This window comes from Anomaloglossus baeobatrachus, chromosome 6 (genome assembly GCF_048569485.1).
Source record: "Anomaloglossus baeobatrachus isolate aAnoBae1 chromosome 6, aAnoBae1.hap1, whole genome shotgun sequence".
Lineage (NCBI taxonomy): Eukaryota > Metazoa > Chordata > Amphibia > Anura > Aromobatidae > Anomaloglossus > Anomaloglossus baeobatrachus.
The window spans coordinates 129276805-129289984 of record NC_134358.1 but is presented as its reverse complement, the minus strand read 5'-3'; positions in this window follow the sequence as shown (position 1 = coordinate 129289984).

Here is a 13180-nt window from a genome sequence, read left to right as displayed (position 1 = left end):
TAGAAATAATATCACCAACAACCTTGTCTTTAAAAAGACAGTATCTGAGATATCTAGCTATAAATATCCAAGTGTACAAAAGATGAAGAAAAAACATAACTGGTTTATTAGTGAATATTATTTTTTATTAATTTATGGGAGCATTTAACTGGTGGAAATGTAAATGTCAAATATTACCTAAACTCTGCACGACAACAACAAAAAGGATTTATAATAACTTTAAAAAATATTCTAACAGGATGCAATTTAATTCAAAACTAAAGTTCTCGTTTATAATGGATTTAATTTTCATACAAAAGATATGACCTCAAATTACCATTTTTATCTGAAGATCTAAATGACTCCAGCATTTTGCCATAAAGTATAGTAATTATGATAAGTGACCCAGCTAAGAAGAAATAAAATGACAAAAACACAAAGCATTTTGTATCATAAGCCACCAAAAATAATCATTATAGGTCAAGGAAGCAGAGCAAATTGCCTAAATGGATCTTAGATTGACAGGATCCATGTGTACCTTAATGTGATTAATTATCTTTTCATGAAATGTTTGCTTACTTTTTAACAGCTGCTCCATTACTTTGGATGAGAGCCACAATAGCTGAAAAACAACTCATTTTGCAAATAAACAAAAACAATTGATCATTTTTTAATATGAGAAATGATACTGCAATCTGTAGAGCAGGCACTTGTACTCTGATGATTGGTTTGTGACATCCAGCTCTTAGCCACAGATAGAAATGCTGATTAATTGCTCTCCATATTCTCATATGAGTCAGAGTTAAATAGGTCACATTGTTCCTTTCTTTGCCTGCTGTTTGAAGTCAAAAGAATAATAAAAATCATCTGAAAAACATCAGAAAACATAAACTGTTTCTCAAATTTACTTCATAACTCTATGTTTTAAAATTCAAAAAAGTACATCACAAATAGAGATGAGCGAACCGGTCCCGGTTCGGCTCGAGGTCGGTTCGCCGAACGGAGGTCCCGTTCGAGTTCGGCTCGTCGAACGTTCGACGAACCGAACTCGAACTGCATAGGAAACAATGGCAGGCAATCACAAACACAGAAAAACACCTAGAAAACACCCTCAAAGGTGTCCAAAAGGTGACAAACAACTCACAACACAACACAAACACATGGGAAAGTGACAAGGACATATACTCATGCGAAAACAAAACAGCTGGACAAGGAAAAAGAGGAGGACACACAGATATATGAGTATATGCAAGGAAACATCGATTCCATTATTGTGCAACTTGAGCCCTGCTCATTTTAGGCTTCCAATCTTGATAAATTGCCTGAGCTCGCCACGTACGCCTTGGGGATCTTGTCGTGTCCTGCAGCCAGCGTTCTCCCGGAACCTGTCTTCAGTGCTGCTGGGGGTCTGCTGGCAGATAAGCACACGTGTCTGTCCACTGACAATGTGGACATGGCTCTCAGAGGACTTTTCTTCCCCTGGGTCAGCCAGGGGACGGGAAAGGCACGCGTATTTTTGAGAGTGCTTCATAAAAAGCATCTTTTTCTTTTTCAAAAGGGGGCTCAACCGATGCCAGTCAAGTGGGGTGTGTGTGGCCCAGTTAGTGGAAATGAGGGAGACTGTGGTTGGAGTCCCCTCGCTGTGTTTCTAAAAGAACCAAGATGAACAAGTCATGGCTCTCAGAGGACTTTTCTTCCCCTGGGTCAGCCAGGGGACGGGAAAGGCACGCGTATTTTTGAGAGTGCTTCATGCAAAGCATCTTTTTCTTTTTCAAAAGGGGGCTCAACCGATGCCAGTCAAGTGGGGTGTGTGTGGCCCAGTTAGTGGAAACGAGGGAGACTGTGGTTGGAGTCCCCTCGCTGTGTTTCTAAAAGAACCAAGATGAACAAGTCATGGCTCTCAGAGGACTTTTCTTCCCCTGGGTCAGCCAGGGGACGGGAAAGGCACGCGTATTTTTGAGAGTGCTTCATGCAAAGCATCTTTTTCTTTTTCAAAAGGGGGCTCAACCGATGCCAGTCAAGTGGGGTGTGTGTGGCCCAGTTAGTGGAAACGAGGGAGACTGTGGTTGGAGTCCCATCGCTGTATTTCTAAAAGAACCAAGATGAACAAGTCATGGCTCTCAGAGGACTTTTCTTCCCCTGGGTCAGCCAGGGTACGGGAAAGGCACGTGTATTTTTGAGAGTGCTTCATGCAAAGCATCTTTTTCTTTTTCAAAAGGGGGCTCAACCGATGCCAGTCAAGTGGGGTGTGTGTGGCCCAGTTAGTGGAAACGAGGGAGACTGTGGTTGGAGTCCCCTCGCTGTGTTTCTAAAAGAACCAAGATGAACAAGTCATGGCTCTCAGAGGACTTTTCTTCCCCTGGGTCAGCCAGGGGACGGGAAAGGCACGCGTATTTTTGAGAGTGCTTCATGCAAAGCATCTTTTTCTTTTTCAAAAGGGGGCTCAACCGATGCCAGTCAAGTGGGGTGTGTGTGGCCCAGTTAGTGGAAACGAGGGAGACTGTGGTTGGAGTCCCCTCGCTGTGTTTCTAAAAGAACCAAGATGAACAAGTCATGGCTCTCAGAGGACTTTTCTTCCCCTGGGTCAGCCAGAGGACGGGAAAGGCACGCGTATTTTTGAGAGTGCTTCATGCAAAGCATCTTTTTCTTTTTCAAAAGGGGGCTCAACCGATGCCAGTCAAGTGGGGTGTGTGTGGCCCAGTTAGTGGAAACGAGGGAGACTGTGGTTGGAGTCCCCTCGCTGTGTTGCTAAAAGAACCAAGATGAACAAGTCATGGCTCTCAGAGGACTTTTCTTCCCCTGGGTCAGCCAGGGGACGGGAAAGGCACGCGTATTTTTGAGAGTGCTTCATGCAAAGCATCTTTTTCTTTTTCAAAAGGGGGCTCAACCGATGCCAGTCAAGTGGGGTGTGTGTGGCCCAGTTAGTGGAAACGAGGGAGACTGTGGTTGGAGTCCCCTCGCTGTGTTTCTAAAAGAACCAAGATGAACAAGTCATGGCTCTCAGAGGACTTTTCTTCCCCTCGGTCAGCCAGGGGACGGGAAAGGCACGTGTATTTTTGAGAGTGCTTCATGCAAAGCATCTTTTTATTTTTCAAAAGGGGGCTCAACCGATGCCAGTCAAGTGGGGTGTGTGTGGCCCAGTTAGTGGAAACGAGGGAGACTGTGGTTGGAGTCCCCTCGCTGTGTTTCTAAAAGAACCAAGATGAACAAGTCATGGCTCTCAGAGGACTTTTCTTCCCCTGGGTCAGCCAGGGGACGGGAAAGGCACGCGTATTTTTGAGAGTGCTTCATGCAAAGCATCTTTTTCTTTTTCAAAAGGGGGCTCAACCGATGCCAGTCAAGTGGGGTGTGTGTGGCCCAGTTAGTGGAAACGAGGGAGACTGTGGTTGGAGTCCCCTCGCTGTGTTTCTAAAAGAACCAAGATGAACAAGTCATGGCTCTCAGAGGACTTTTCTTCCCCTGGGTCAGCCAGGGGACGGGAAAGGCACGCGTATTTTTGAGAGTGCTTCATGCAAAGCATCTTTTTCTTTTTCAAAAGGGGGCTCAACCAATGCCAGTCAAGTGGGGTGTGTGTGGCCCAGTTAGTGGAAACGAGGGAGACTGTGGTTGGAGTCCCCTCGCTGTATTTCTAAAAGAACCAAGATGAACAAGTCATGGCTCTCAGAGGACTTTTCTTCCCCTGGGTCAGCCAGGGGACGGGAAAGGCACGCGTATTTTTGAGAGTGCTTCATGCAAAGCATCTTTTTCTTTTTCAAAAGGGGGCTCAACCGATGCCAGTCAAGTGGGGTGTGTGTTGCCCAGTTAGTGGAAACGAGGGAGACTGTGGTTGGAGTCCCCTCGCTGTGTTTCTAAAAGAACCAAGATGAACAAGTCATGGCTCTCAGAGGACTTTTCTTCCCATGGGTCAGCCAGGGGACGGGAAAGCCACGCGTATTTTTGAGAGTGCTTTATGCAAAGCATCTTTTTCTTTTTCAAAAGGGGGCTCAACCGATGCCAGTCAAGTGGGGTGTGTGTGGCCCAGTTAGTGGAAACGAGGGAGACTGTGGTTGGAGTCCCCTCGCTGTGTTTCTAAAAGAACCAAGATGAACAAGTCATGGCTCTCAGAGGACTTTTCTTCCCCTGGGTCAGCCAGAGGACGGGAAAGGCACGCGTATTTTTGAGAGTGCTTCATGCAAAGCATCTTTTTCTTTTTCAAAAGGGGGCTCAACCGATGCCAGTCAAGTGGGGTGTGTGTGGCCCAGTTAGTGGAAACGAGGGAGACTGTGGTTGGAGTCCCCTCGCTGTGTTTCTAAAAGAACCAAGATGAACAAGTCATGGCTCTCAGAGGACTTTTCTTCCCCTGGGTCAGCCAGGGGACGGGAAAGGCACGCGTATTTTTGAGAGTGCTTCATGCCAAGCATCTTTTTCTTTTTCAGAAGGGGGCTCAACCGATGCCAGTCAAGTGGGGTGTGTGTGGCCCAGTTAGTGGAAACGAGGGAGACTGTGGTTGGAGTCCCCTCGCTGTGTTTCTAAAAGAACCAAGATGAACAAGTCATGGCTCTCAGAGGACTTTTCTTCCCCTGGGTCAGCCAGGGGACGGGAAAGGCACGCGTATTTTTGAGAGTGCTTCATGCCAAGCATCTTTTTCTTTTTCAGAAGGGGGGGTCAACTGATGCCAGTCAAGTGGGGTGTGTGTGGCCCACTTAGTGGAAACGAGGGAGACTGTGGTTGGAGTCCCCTCGCTGTGTTTCTAAAAGAACCAAGATGAACAAGTCATGGCTCTCAGAGGACTTTTCTTCCCCTGGGTCAGCCAGGGGACGGGAAAGGCACGCGTATTTTTGAGAGTGCTTCATGCCAAGCATCTTTTTCTTTTTCAGAAGGGGGGGTCAACTGATGCCAGTCAAGTGGGGTGTGTGTGGCCCAGTTAGTGGAAACGAGGGAGACTGTGGTTGGAGTCCCCTCGCTGTGTTTCTAAAAGAACCAATATGAACAAGTCATGGCTCTCAGAGGACTTTTCTTCCCCTGGGTCAGCCAGGGGACGGGAAAGGCACGCGTATTTTTGAGAGTGCTTCATGCAAAGCATCTTTTTCTTTTTCAAAAGGGGGCTCAACCGATGCCAGTCAAGTGGGGTGTGTGTGGCCCAGTTAGTGGAAATGAGGGAGACTGTGGTTGGAGTCCCCTCGCTGTGTTTCTAAAAGAACCAAGATGAACAAGTCATGGCTCTCAGAGGACTTTTCTTCCCCTGGGTCAGCCAGGGGACGGGAAAGGCACGCGTATTTTTGAGAGTGCTTCATGCAAAGCATCTTTTTCTTTTTCAAAAGGGGGCTCAACCGATGCCAGTCAAGTGGGGTGTGTGTGGCCCAGTTAGTGGAAACGAGGGAGACTGTGGTTGGAGTCCCCTCGCTGTGTTTCTAAAAGAACCAAGATGAACAAGTCATGGCTCTCAGAGGACTTTTCTTCCCCTGGGTCAGCCAGGGGACGGGAAAGGCACGCGTATTTTTGAGAGTGCTTCATGCAAAGCATCTTTTTCTTTTTCAAAAGGGGGCTCAACCGATGCCAGTCAAGTGGGGTGTGTGTGGCCCAGTTAGTGGAAACGAGGGAGACTGTGGTTGGAGTCCCATCGCTGTATTTCTAAAAGAACCAAGATGAACAAGTCATGGCTCTCAGAGGACTTTTCTTCCCCTGGGTCAGCCAGGGTACGGGAAAGGCACGTGTATTTTTGAGAGTGCTTCATGCAAAGCATCTTTTTCTTTTTCAAAAGGGGGCTCAACCGATGCCAGTCAAGTGGGGTGTGTGTGGCCCAGTTAGTGGAAACGAGGGAGACTGTGGTTGGAGTCCCCTCGCTGTGTTTCTAAAAGAACCAAGATGAACAAGTCATGGCTCTCAGAGGACTTTTCTTCCCCTGGGTCAGCCAGGGGACGGGAAAGGCACGCGTATTTTTGAGAGTGCTTCATGCAAAGCATCTTTTTCTTTTTCAAAAGGGGGCTCAACCGATGCCAGTCAAGTGGGGTGTGTGTGGCCCAGTTAGTGGAAACGAGGGAGACTGTGGTTGGAGTCCCCTCGCTGTGTTTCTAAAAGAACCAAGATGAACAAGTCATGGCTCTCAGAGGACTTTTCTTCCCCTGGGTCAGCCAGAGGACGGGAAAGGCACGCGTATTTTTGAGAGTGCTTCATGCAAAGCATCTTTTTCTTTTTCAAAAGGGGGCTCAACCGATGCCAGTCAAGTGGGGTGTGTGTGGCCCAGTTAGTGGAAACGAGGGAGACTGTGGTTGGAGTCCCCTCGCTGTGTTGCTAAAAGAACCAAGATGAACAAGTCATGGCTCTCAGAGGACTTTTCTTCCCCTGGGTCAGCCAGGGGACGGGAAAGGCACGCGTATTTTTGAGAGTGCTTCATGCAAAGCATCTTTTTCTTTTTCAAAAGGGGGCTCAACCGATGCCAGTCAAGTGGGGTGTGTGTGGCCCAGTTAGTGGAAACGAGGGAGACTGTGGTTGGAGTCCCCTCGCTGTGTTTCTAAAAGAACCAAGATGAACAAGTCATGGCTCTCAGAGGACTTTTCTTCCCCTCGGTCAGCCAGGGGACGGGAAAGGCACGTGTATTTTTGAGAGTGCTTCATGCAAAGCATCTTTTTATTTTTCAAAAGGGGGCTCAACCGATGCCAGTCAAGTGGGGTGTGTGTGGCCCAGTTAGTGGAAACGAGGGAGACTGTGGTTGGAGTCCCCTCGCTGTGTTTCTAAAAGAACCAAGATGAACAAGTCATGGCTCTCAGAGGACTTTTCTTCCCCTGGGTCAGCCAGGGGACGGGAAAGGCACGCGTATTTTTGAGAGTGCTTCATGCAAAGCATCTTTTTCTTTTTCAAAAGGGGGCTCAACCGATGCCAGTCAAGTGGGGTGTGTGTGGCCCAGTTAGTGGAAACGAGGGAGACTGTGGTTGGAGTCCCCTCGCTGTGTTTCTAAAAGAACCAAGATGAACAAGTCATGGCTCTCAGAGGACTTTTCTTCCCCTGGGTCAGCCAGGGGACGGGAAAGGCACGCGTATTTTTGAGAGTGCTTCATGCAAAGCATCTTTTTCTTTTTCAAAAGGGGGCTCAACCAATGCCAGTCAAGTGGGGTGTGTGTGGCCCAGTTAGTGGAAACGAGGGAGACTGTGGTTGGAGTCCCCTCGCTGTATTTCTAAAAGAACCAAGATGAACAAGTCATGGCTCTCAGAGGACTTTTCTTCCCCTGGGTCAGCCAGGGGACGGGAAAGGCACGCGTATTTTTGAGAGTGCTTCATGCAAAGCATCTTTTTCTTTTTCAAAAGGGGGCTCAACCGATGCCAGTCAAGTGGGGTGTGTGTTGCCCAGTTAGTGGAAACGAGGGAGACTGTGGTTGGAGTCCCCTCGCTGTGTTTCTAAAAGAACCAAGATGAACAAGTCATGGCTCTCAGAGGACTTTTCTTCCCATGGGTCAGCCAGGGGACGGGAAAGCCACGCGTATTTTTGAGAGTGCTTTATGCAAAGCATCTTTTTCTTTTTCAAAAGGGGGCTCAACCGATGCCAGTCAAGTGGGGTGTGTGTGGCCCAGTTAGTGGAAACGAGGGAGACTGTGGTTGGAGTCCCCTCGCTGTGTTTCTAAAAGAACCAAGATGAACAAGTCATGGCTCTCAGAGGACTTTTCTTCCCCTGGGTCAGCCAGAGGACGGGAAAGGCACGCGTATTTTTGAGAGTGCTTCATGCAAAGCATCTTTTTCTTTTTCAAAAGGGGGCTCAACCGATGCCAGTCAAGTGCGGTGTGTGTGGCCCAGTTAGTGGAAACGAGGGAGACTGTGGTTGGAGTCCCCTCGCTGTGTTTCTAAAAGAACCAAGATGAACAAGTCATGGCTCTCAGAGGACTTTTCTTCCCCTGGGTCAGCCAGGGGACGGGAAAGGCACGCGTATTTTTGAGAGTGCTTCATGCCAAGCATCTTTTTCTTTTTCAGAAGGGGGCTCAACCGATGCCAGTCAAGTGGGGTGTGTGTGGCCCAGTTAGTGGAAACGAGGGAGACTGTGGTTGGAGTCCCCTCGCTGTGTTTCTAAAAGAACCAAGATGAACAAGTCATGGCTCTCAGAGGACTTTTCTTCCCCTGGGTCAGCCAGGGGACGGGAAAGGCACGCGTATTTTTGAGAGTGCTTCATGCCAAGCATCTTTTTCTTTTTCAGAAGGGGGGGTCAACTGATGCCAGTCAAGTGGGGTGTGTGTGGCCCACTTAGTGGAAACGAGGGAGACTGTGGTTGGAGTCCCCTCGCTGTGTTTCTAAAAGAACCAAGATGAACAAGTCATGGCTCTCAGAGGACTTTTCTTCCCCTGGGTCAGCCAGGGGACGGGAAAGGCACGCGTATTTTTGAGAGTGCTTCATGCCAAGCATCTTTTTCTTTTTCAGAAGGGGGGGTCAACTGATGCCAGTCAAGTGGGGTGTGTGTGGCCCAGTTAGTGGAAACGAGGGAGACTGTGGTTGGAGTCCCCTCGCTGTGTTTCTAAAAGAACCAATATGAACAAGTCATGGCTCTCAGAGGACTTTTCTTCCCCTGGGTCAGCCAGGGGACGGGAAAGGCACGCGTATTTTTGAGAGTGCTTCATGCAAAGCATCTTTTTCTTTTTCAAAAGGGGGCTCAACCGATGCCAGTCAAGTGGGGTGTGTGTGGCCCAGTTAGTGGAAACGAGGGAGACTGTGGTTGGAGTCCCCGCGCTGTGTTTTACATGCTTTTAGAAGGGCATGACATGGCTTAGAGGTTGACTTTCAGCATCTGGAAACTGTTGGCTACCAAAATGCTGCCTTTCCAACCTTTTTAACCGAGGATTTTCGAGACCTTATGCCCATCGCAGTGCCCCAAGAGCCGATGCCCAGGCGCCACTCCTTCTCCAACAAAGGCGTGCACGCGCTACACCAGCATGTCGCACTAAACATCACTGATTCCTTGAGAAACTCTGTGTGACAGGGTGCTTTTCACCACAGATAATTGGCCCAGTAAGCATGGACAGGGGCGTTACATGTCGCTGACTGGGCAATGGGTTACTGTGGGGAGAGATGGAGAAGGGTCTGCTGTACAAGTCTTGCCGTCCCCACGAGTTGTTTCAATCCTTCTTCTGTATGTAGAAGTTAATACACTGCTTCTGCCTCTTCAACCTCGTGTGGGTCCTCCACCTTGGCGCAAACCCTGTGTGGTCAGGCCACCCTTCCTTGTAACTGCGCACAAGGACTACCACACACCTCCTTACTATGCTGGCAGCAGAGCTCAATGCCATCAGGCGGTCAAAGTTTTACTTTGAAATGTATGGGAAATGTGAGTCACACCGCTGAGAAGTTGTGGACGGTTAGCTCTGGAGACCGAGTTTCATCAATGGTTGTCTCCACTCAACCAGCAGCCAGGGAAGGCCGGGTGCGACAATGATGCAAACATGGGTGCGGCCCTTCGCTGTGGCAATGTGACACACGTGCCTTGTGTGGTTCACGTGTTGAACCTGGTTGTCCAGCAATTTTTAAAGCACTATCCTGGCCCACATGGCCTTCTGCAGAGAGCACGGTGTAACGCCTTCCTTGATCCACACACTCAGATAGGCTGTAAATGATAGGTTAGAGGGAAGCCACTCACCAAGCAGCACCCCTAGAACCCTGAAACCCTTTAACCCCTATACAGGGATTAGGAATTGCACAGGGCCCAAGGTGATTAATACCTGTGGAAGGCTGCAGTTCCAGAGAATAGTAGTCAGGCAGGGTCAAAACATTAATTGAGGAACAGGAACAGAATGGGACGGCCAGGACTTAATCAGAAAACAAGCAGAGGTGAAATGCGGATCGGCCAACAAGGTACATAAACAGCAAGCAGGAAAAGTAGTCAGGTAACAAGCACACAAAATCATAAAACTGAACTGGGGGTAAAATTAACCAGAGGTTCATAGCTATGTCTGGCAGTGGTCTGCAGACAGGATGGGCATAAAAAAGGGTGTGGTGTCTTCCCATTGGTTGTAGCTGAATGATGGTATTTCATCTGTGAGATACCCACCAGCTACATTCAGCCAGAGATTCTGCATCTGTCAAGGTAATGCAGCCCAGTGGGTGAGCATAACCTGCGTCCACCTGCGCTGCTGGCATCGACTCCTCTCCCATTATCAGCACTATTCATGAAAGGAACACGTTGTCACCTGGCGACCGGAGTACAAATTGACGGAGCGGACTCCGTTGGTGACTTAACAGCCGTGTGCGGCAATGATGCAAACCTGGCTGCGGGCCATCGTCAGGGCAATGTGACACACGTGCCTTGTATGGCTCACGTGTTGAACCTAATTCTCCAGCAATTTTTAAAACACCATCACGGCCTACATGGCCTTGTGCAGCGTGCACGCTCGCTATGTGCTCACTTCCATCGTGCGCACACAGCAGCTCAACAACTTTCGTCGCTACAGAAGTCTTTAGGTCTGGTGGTTAAACGCCTGAAATGCGATGTGCCCACACGCAGGAATTTGAATCTGCACATGTTGCAGCGTTTGTGGCAGCACCGCCGAACCCTGCTGCAATACGTTATGACATATAGCCTGGGATAACTTGATCCAGAGGTGGTGCAGATCACGCTGCTGGAGTGGTGTCAGATCAAGGACCTATGCACCCTGCTACACAGTTTACAAATGTCGACGAAGATGTTTAGCACTGGCAATGTCATTCTCAGCGTGACAATTCTGGTCATCTACATGATGGAGCACACTGTAATTATTATTCGGAGTCAGGTGTTGGGACAAGAGGAAGGGGAGGAAGTACAGGAGGAGTCATATGCGGAAGGGATAACAAGATCTACGAGGTCCAGATGGTCAGCGGCACCTATGCGGCAGTCATGGTGAGGGAGAGGGATTAATAAGGGCTCATAGTATCAGCAAAAAGTGTTGAGGAAGGTGCAGGAGCCCATGAAGAAATGGAGGACGAACTGGCGATGGGCATGGAAGACTCAGCAGATGAGTGAGAGCTTGCTCACATTTCGGTTGTGCGAGGTTGTGGGGAGAGGGCAGAGGAAGGAGGCACGATTCTCACCTCTCTGCCAGCAACACACCAAGGACTTGGTCCTCCTGGATGCACAAGACACATGAGCGCCTTCTTGCTGCACTACCTACAACATGACCCTCGGATTGTACGAATTCAAAGTAATCCAGAATACTGGGTTGCCACACTGTTAGATCCCCGGTACAAGACAAAATTTGGCAAAATAATTCCTGCCATAAAAATGGACGCACGTATACAGGAGTATCTGCAGAATGTGGTACGCAATCTTAGATCTACTTTTCCACTAAACACCAGTGCTGCACAGAGTGAATCTCAACGCTTTGTCATGGATAGGAGGAAATGGTCTTTTACTTGTCCACATCTGAGGGACCGAGGGCTGGCTGCTGTGCTGAGATGGCGTTGAGTACGGTGTCCCTGCAGAGTTGCACTTTTGGTCATATACCAAAATGAGTTGAAAAAGGACAGATGCTGGTGGAAAGGGGAACAGGTGTGTTGGAAAGGGGAAAAAAGTTTTGGTCCGTGGATTTGGTGGTTAAGCAACAGTAACATTTGCTGAAGAAACACCATCTGTTACAGTGGGACTGGCAGATTTGGATAAAGTGGTATATACTATGTTACCGCTATATAACGAAAATTAATAAGAAAAGAAAGAGAAAGTTATATATCCCCATCAGCAGTCAGTGTCCACCGTGCTCCCAGTTGGAAAAGGAGAGGTTGGCAACTGGAAGGTTTGGTGGAGGATACAGAGCTGTGTGGCTATGAAACTAATAGTAGCCTGAACCGAGTTAGACGCCATTCGGATCTGGAGACTGGGAGCCCTGTTAGCGTCACAGGGTCCACATGCCCACCCAGCCCAGGAACTCCCTGTTAACAACACAGGGGCCATTGAGTACGCTGACCGTGTGCGTAGGGGCACACCTGTGGACAGCAGGCGCATCAGCAGCAGCAGGCCTGTTAATGCCACTGGGCTGCACAAGCAGGACTGGTAGGACAGGAGCTGGTCTTAACCGTTCTGCGTTACCAACTGTGGTGGTGGCCTGCATCGACACCCTATCCTTGCCTACCTCTGGCCTAAAGCCGCAATGGGTTCAACACATGGAGGTGTGCTCTTTCGGAGCATAATAGAAGACTGCGCACCTCCTTGTTGGCTCCAGCCCCTTTTATAACCTGGGTCCGCCCCAAACCAGGGTGGACCACAATGCACCTCCTGGAGACAAAAGTAGAGTGACACATCATGAGTGGCATAACTAGCGTCCTATTTGGAACCGCAACTTCAATGATGACCTCATGGCTGCCATGACCCAAACACCTCACCAGTCATCGTCTGACCATCAATAATGCGGTGACAAGTCATAGGGGTGGGCCTCTGCAAGCCATTTGGGAGCACACCTGATGCCCTGTGGTCTATATGGGACCCCCACATCAGGGGCAGGGCCAAAGAGTTCATTACCGGACCTAGTCTCTGATGCAGTAAGTGCCTGAGCATGCTCAGTAGCATGAAATACAGTCTCTGAAAAAAGACTATCAGCTTTAGCATGGTGTCTAGGCACAAAACAGGACTTAGACCCGGCACGGAATGCAAGCACCTGTGCAAAGAGGGTTTTCACACTTAGTGTGGGAGCATGCGCTGTATCCCGAAATGAAGACTTAGCATCAGGAATAGCACAGTCAGGCTGAGCATACTCACTAGGCGAAACACTGTAATTAGGCTGCAGCTGGGGTAAATCGGCACACGCATGCGCACTAGCTGCCTCTCCACACTTAGACGTGGAGGGGAAATTGCTCTTGGAGATGCTGTCTATGAACAGAAGGAAAAGCTAAAGGAAGCCTGACTTTCTATCCCTCCGAATTATCAAATGCAGCAATGAATTCCATGAGTTTGCTATAACATTAGCGTAGCAAAATGTGCATGAGGGTGTCATGTAGAGGTGCTATAAATAGCTTGGCACCAGTGGGGCACTAATGGAATACAACAGCCAGTTCTACGATGCCACTAAATGGCAGTATTTTTTGCTATCATTATAGCTTATTAAAAACAGAGCAGGAGGGTGTCATGCAGAGGTGCTGCACATAGATTTGCACCAGTGGGGCACTAATGGAGTACAACAGCCACTTCTTGTATGCCACTAGGTACACTGACTGTTTGCTAGTATAATGGCTTAGTTAAAAAGAGTTTGAGTGTGCAATGCAGGCAGAGGTGCTGCAAATATCTTTAC